The following is a 6818-nucleotide window of genomic DNA, read 5'->3' on the forward strand; positions in this document are numbered from 1 at the left end:
TCAGGCTAAAAGGAGCCAATCAGCCGCATCCCCTCACAGCATTTTCCATCCTCTGCTTGTGAGGTCGGCGGGTTTGACCCCACGGTCTGGGTGTTTCACCAACGACTAAGATCAGACCGGAGTAGCCCTAAGACAGGGCCATGCAAAGGGCTGGTGTTTGGAGCCAGTCCCTTCTGGAAGTCGGTTGAGCAGGATGTGCTAGAAATGAGGCTATGGAAACGAGGCCTCGCCTGCTTCTCCTCCCGCCTAACGCCGGTGCCCATGGAGATCTTCATAAAACAACAGTCCCTGGCTGCTGACCCAGATCCGGCTAGTTGCATAAATGCTATCGAGGTGGCAGGAACGGCTTTCAAGGCTCATTAGAGTCCTGACAGGATCACGGAGGGGTTGGGGCTCTGGCAGGTTGTTTTCCTTCCACACAAGAGGAAGCAGGTGCGGAGAGGGTGTGTGTATAGAGAGCCCCTTTCTCAGGGCACAGCAGAGGCCTCGCACAGCCTGGTTGCATGCCCTGGAATAGCTTCACTAGGCCGAGAGGGGCGTCCGACGCCGAGCCTGGAACATCCGAGGGGCGGGGGGGATGGCTCCATGCTCTAAATCATTTCTGGAGCGGAGTAATTATGTGTGTGATTTTTCTCCCATCCAGACTGTGCTGGGAGTTCTCCGGTCCCAGCCCCTCATCACGGGTCGGCTGCCTAACCAGAAGCCCATTTGTCACTCCTACAAAGTCATTTTTTAATGAACCGAGGGGGGGGGGGGGAAGTTCCTCCGACAGCTTGGACAGACTTCTTCCTCGGAATGATGGTTTGGATTGTGATTGTCAATGAATCATCGGGCCACGCTCCCTCCCCCATGGCCCCTGGCGGGCGGTTGTTAATTATCGACTGGGAGCCATTTGCCATTAGAGTCACTGGAATCACGATGGGGCATTGTGCCCCCCCTGTGCTACGGGTCTTGCTACCAGGAGGGAAAGAGATTGGCTGGCCTGAGGAACCGGGGCAATGGCTCTTGCTCCCGAAGCCAAACCGGGCTAGTGGGTGGCCAGGGAATTATTGTCACACTCTCGTTTAGGTTCACTTTGTGCTCTTTTGCCTCCCGTTGGAGGGCACCTTAGGCTGGCGGAGGCTGGCGGGTAAGGTGCTGTCCATCGTGAGTAAGAGTAGCAGGATCTGGGTGAGCACGCGATTAGAGGATTGGCCGAGGACCTGACAGATCTGCATTCAGTTCCCTACTCTGTCCGTTAGCCTCCCTGTGACTCAGTTCCCTATCGGTGCAAGGGGTGATGGGCCGAGCGAGGGGCGGAGCAGGAGGCGGGGCTATGCACATGAGTGCCAGCCTGCCAGCTGAGCCAGGCCGCCAGGGTGAGTGGGCGGGTGTGGGGCACTGAAGGCGTGGGGCCCAAGGCAACCGCCTTGGTCGCATTGCCCTAAGGCCGGGCTTGCTCATAACTTCAAGTACAAAAATCCTACCTGTATCTGAATAGTATAAACAGAATCAGCGAATCATAAACTTTCTGTAGACCTCTCACTTGGCCCACTTGGCCCAAGATTTGGTGCGAGCATGGAATGGTGGTTGCAACAATATTTTGCATGTTCATACCAGACTCCAGTAAATTCCCAGCTATGGATGTGATCTAACTGAGCTGGTTCATGCAAGGCAGGGCTACTCAACTGTGGAATCCGCTGGGGCCCACAATGATACTCACAGCACATGCTGAGGGCCACAACTTAAGTGTGGTTGCATAGACATGCAAATATATGCAAATGTGGGAGCCAGTCAGCACCTCTCAGGCTCTGCCCACAAGGGTAAGCAGCCAGCACTTCCCACAATGCCCCGGGGCTCCCATCACCTCCTCCTTGGGGGCTAGAAACGCCGACACCCTGTACCCATTTGTTGCAGCCAGTCGGTGCTCTTGAGTCTTCCAGTGCTTCCTGTATTTCATATTTGCTGCTTTGGGTCACTTCAGGGACCTCAGAGGAAAAGCCAGCGAGGGCTTAATGACCCATCAGCAAGGATAATGGACTGTGAATAGATTTGGCCTTCCTGGGGATGTTCTGTAATCCTGCGACGGAGTCAGGTGACCTGGTCACCTGATACTAACCAACTCCGTGGGCTGCTGAACTGTTCCACGTTGAGTGGGGAGATCACACGGACAGGGGAGGAAAACAAGGAGGGGTCTTCAGGCTGCTTCACCTCTGCCTCCCCACCCCAAAGGGAGACCTGCAAACACCTGGAAGCAAAAGGCCTGCAACGGAAGGTGGTGGGGGGAGGGATGTTAAATTGCATTTAATCAACTAATGGAGCAGTCCGTGGAAATTCCATCGACTACTCGATTCGTCGGTAAGGGGGGAACTGCAGAGCCGCAACAGGGTTAGCTGGGGCCCCGGGACCTAACCCCGCTGTGGCTCTGCCTTTTAAATGTATTGAGAGCCGTCAGAGGCGTTTATTACATTTAAAAAGCAGAGGTGCAGTGTCTAGGACTGAGTGTGAGCCAGGAATCAGCCTCCTCGCGGACCCGGCTTTTAAGCTGGCTCCCCCCAGCACCGGCTCCTGCTTCCCCGCCTTGCTGCCTCTCTCCAATAGAGGCAGCGAGCAGGGAGGGGAAAGTGGCTAGTCGAGTAGTGACTCTACCCGATAAGCATATGCTTATGTTCTTAGTAATCTGCTTTGTTCCGTTGGCTGCCTCTTTAACCAATTACCGTACACCTCGTCCCAGTTAATACGCTTATTTCTGGTGTATTTCTCGCCCTTCACCCTTCTAACAAGAACGGCCTTCCCTTAAATCTTCTGGCTCGCCCCGGCGCACACCGCGTCTCCTGCCAGTTCCCTCCAATACCACGTCATATTTTTCTTCCCAGGGCTGTGGCACTAACATTGATCTATCACCGGCGTGTAGATATCACTGGCGTTTCCATGCCGCTGCTGCACTCAGCTGAAGTAGATAAATGCAGATGATCCGGGTGCGTAGATACTTCGCTTGTTGCCACAAAGGCACCTGGGGGTGCGCTTTGCCTCAAGATCACGCGAAATTCTCGCCTGCCTTGGCTTCGTCTGGTGGCTTGGTCGAGGGGACGGGGCCTTTGTCCCGTTCTGGCCCTACAAGGGTTAAAGCCAGTATGGGGGGCTGAGTGGTTGGTAGCCACTGGTGGGGCTGTGTAAACAGGGCCCCTGGGGAGGAGGGAAACAGACTCGCTGGAGCAGGAGCGACCTGGCTGCCTGGGATGCTCCAGAGGGGACCTGAGACAGAGCAGAGCTGGGGAAAGGGAGGCAGAGTTGGGGAGCTCAGGACTGACGCGGCTCCCAGGCTGCAGGGACTGAGACAAGGGCTGCAGGGAGAGAGCTGGGGCGGGAGAAGGTCCCCACATGAGTGGCCATGTCAGACTGCAGCCTGAGACGGGGCTCGCTGGTGACTGGCAGCGGGTCACTGAGGCAGGGGGGGCGTAGGGGAGTGGAGGTGTCCTGAGGGGGAGGACCCAGATGTTGGGTGGGGGGGGGGAGCCTGTGGCAGGGCAGTCGAGGGGGGGTGTGCCTGGAGCACACAGCACTGCAGCAGTGGTCGAAAGGGTGGGCAGCTGGGAACTCCGGGCCCTTTCGTATTGCCTGGGCCCTGGGGTAAATTCCTCCTTTGGCCTGCCCACCAGGAAGCCTGCACAGAGCATATCTATCTGTCCGTCTGTCTGTCTGTCTGTCTAAGCACCGCTAGACAATGATCCTTCCGTTTCCAGCAGAAGCCAACCCGTCTCCATCCCGTGTGTTTGGGCTCCTGCCAGCTGGGAAGGGATCCGAGGCGGGGTAAATACCTATCAAAGGAAATTTGCTTCAGACACGCGAGTTTCTCCAGGCAGAGCGGTGGAGCCGAAGGCAGCTGCTCAGAGCTGTCTTGGAAGGATTAATTTGGTTTCCTTTTGGTCCTGTGGCTGCCGCTCCGTGCTGCTTTCCATCTGCTGTATTATTCCAGCATTTAATTATTTACTAAGGTCTGTGTGGGCGGCTCCAGAGAGGCAGTTACTGCTTAATTGAGCTACTTGACACCCGCGCTGCCAAAATAATAAAAAATAAAACCTCCGCCGACTCCTGCCCTGGGCCGAGCGCGTCCCAGCCGGCCTGCTCCTGGGGCGAGGCAAGGAACGGGCTGCGGATGGATTCTCCGGGTGCCTGCCTGCGGCTGCAAGTCTGGGGTGGGGGACGAGATGGCCGAGGGGAGGGGAGAAGCGCCTGACACCAGAGAGCCTGATCCGGCTCAGGGGTCCTCGTGAGTAACAGCAGACAGATGAGGGCTGCCGACGTGCATGGGGGCCGCGGGGGGAAGGGGGAGCAGTAGAGGGGCCGCATGATGAGAAAAGGGACAGAGGCTTTGGGCAAGTCAAAGCCCTGCCAGCTTCTGCAACGCAGCTCCACCGGAGGGGTGGGGTACGGGGGCGCTCTGCAGCCCCCCCTGCTGTTCCAGTCCTGGATCCTCACCCCCAGCGCCTTTTGGGGTTCCTCAGCACAATGCTCTGCTCATACCCCCCCCCCCCCACCTGCAGCCCCCCTGCTCATCTAGTCCTCAGAAAGGCCGCCCGTCACACGACACAGACAAACCAAACCGCTCCTGGGGATTAGGCCGAGGCGCTCAAACTCGTTTCACTTGTGAGCCAGCTGGCCAGATCTCCAGGACCCTCTGAGCAGAGGAATTCCTGCCTTGATACCTGGCCCCTGGGCGTTGTTCCCTCGTGGTCACTGACCCCAGTTAGCAGGCGACCCCGGGGCTTTGGTGGGTTCTTTGCAGAGGGGGAAGGAAGCAGGGGCGCCGGGGGGCATGGCTCCGGCAAGAGCCGGCTGACCTCTGGCAAAAGCCAGCGGGGAGCTAGTGAAGGAGCCGGCAGGGACCCGGGCTGCAGGAGGACAGGACTGTCCGAAATGGAAAGTTACTTTCACCGCTGGGTCTTTCCTTCCGGCACCAAGGGGTTCTCAGAGATCTGCACGAGACAGTCACCGACTCTGCTTGCCGGCTGCCGGGGAGACGTGCCGGGAGCCAGGCCCAGGCAGTGCGTAGCCGTATCCTACCAAATCAACCCGCTGCTAAGACTGTTACATACACGTGGCTATTGGATGCCTCCTCCCTGCCTCCTCGGCCTGGCGCAGCAAAGCAGGCCTTGGCAATTGGTCGCAGGCGGGGGAGGAAGAGGACGTGCTAGGGCGAGCTGGGTAGCCTCTGTGGGTTTTTCCCCAGCGGCCTGTGTCCGACAGGTGTGTAGCAGGGCGTCAGAGACCCACGCGGAACACGGCAGCTGTGGAGCAATTCACCCCTGTCTTCCACGCCTGCCCTGGGCCATCCGAGGGGTCAGAAGGTTTGCAGAAAACTGCCCCTCTGCCCCCACCCAAAGTCCCCAGAGGCTTTGGGAGTGAGGCTGGTTGGGGGAGGGGTTCAGACTCTGGGAGGGAGTTTGGGTGCAGGCTCTGGGCTGGGACAGGATTGGGGTGTAGGAGGGGGTGCAGGCTCTGGGAAGGAATGTGGGTGCAGGAGGAGGCAAGGGGTTGGGCTCTGGAAGGGAATGCAGGTGTGGGAGAAGGTTGAGGTGCAGGCTCTTGGCTGGGGCAAAGAGCGGGATGTAGGAGGGGGCGAGGGGTGCAGGCTGTGGGAGGGGGTTTGGGTGTGGGGGGTGCAGGTTCTGGGCTGGGGCAGAGGGTGGGGGTGTAGGAGGGGATGAGGGGTGCAGGCTGTGGGAGGAGTTTGGGAACTGAAGAGGGTGCAGGGAAAGGGGGTGCAGGAGGGAGTTTTGGGGTGAGGGGGGATGTAGGCTCTGGGAGGAAGTAGGGTGTGGGAGGCCTTGGGGGTACGGCGCTTGCTGGGGGCACCCACGCTGGCAGCGGCTCTTAGGTGTGTGGGGCTCTTCCCACACTGTTGCCCACAGGCAGCACCTCCACAGTGTTTGGGACAGAGGCAGCACACAGACACCCCCCCACCAGCTGCGGGGATGCACACGTCCGCAGCCACACAAGGCAAGCAGCCGGAAGCTGCTCTACCCCCGCTGCACTGCCGGGGGGGCGTCGGGGTGCCCTGGGCTGTTTGAAATCGCTCGAGGGCAGCAGGCGGACTTTGGGGGAGCCCCGGGTCAGGAATATTCTTGGTGCTCGGGCACCACAGGCCCAGAGATCTCACTGCATCTCGCCTCCATGAACTCACCCAGTTCCGTACTGTCGGCCCTCCCCACGTCCCATGGCGACGAGCGTCACAGGTGAGCTGGGCGCTGCATGGAGAAGCGTTTCCGTTTGTTCTGTGACACCCGGCCGGGCCTGTTCACAACCAGAGTTTGAGAAATAATCAGACAGGTGGAACCTCTCTAATCCGGCACCCTTGGGACCTGACCGGTGTCAAACCAGAGAATTTGCCGGACCATGGGAGGTCGATATTGTCTAGCAACGTTACCCACACTTCCACTGCTGGCTGGGTTCTTAGAAGACACTGAGGGGTCAATCCGAGCTAAATCACAGCACCGAACACCATGAGTCAGGACTGGGGGCTGTACACAGACTTTCTGAGACCGCAAGAAACGGCCATACCTATGGTAAGCGGACCTCTGGCTACTAAAACCATCCAGACCGAGGAGGTTTCCAGACCAGAGGGTGCTGAACTAGAGAGGTTCAACCTGTAGAATAATAATACTATTAATTACTGGTGCTCTCCATCAGCCATCTCATTTACATATATGCCCTCTAGTTATCTGTCATCTCCTTTGACTGACTATGGCATTCATTTGGCACCAGGCACTGCATAGCCGATTCATTATTATGTAATTGTTCTGCATCATAATGAGGGATCAAACCATCAACCCGACTGG

At 58.1% G+C, this 6818-nt stretch overlaps 1 long non-coding RNA gene across 1 annotated transcript; it reads right to left on the minus strand.

Moving 5' to 3' along the window:
- Nucleotides 1-3676: 3676 nt before the first annotated feature.
- Nucleotides 3677-6544, minus strand: LOC142819959 (uncharacterized). Its single transcript, XR_012897653.1, has 3 exons — nucleotides 6411-6544; nucleotides 6164-6273; nucleotides 3677-3797 (listed from the first exon to the last, which is right to left on the minus strand). It is a non-coding gene; the product is annotated as an uncharacterized LOC142819959 (long non-coding RNA).
- Between the last annotated feature and the right edge of the window lie 274 nt (nucleotides 6545-6818).

This window comes from Pelodiscus sinensis, chromosome 25 (genome assembly GCF_049634645.1).
Source record: "Pelodiscus sinensis isolate JC-2024 chromosome 25, ASM4963464v1, whole genome shotgun sequence".
In the NCBI taxonomy this organism is placed as follows: domain Eukaryota; kingdom Metazoa; phylum Chordata; order Testudines; family Trionychidae; genus Pelodiscus; species Pelodiscus sinensis.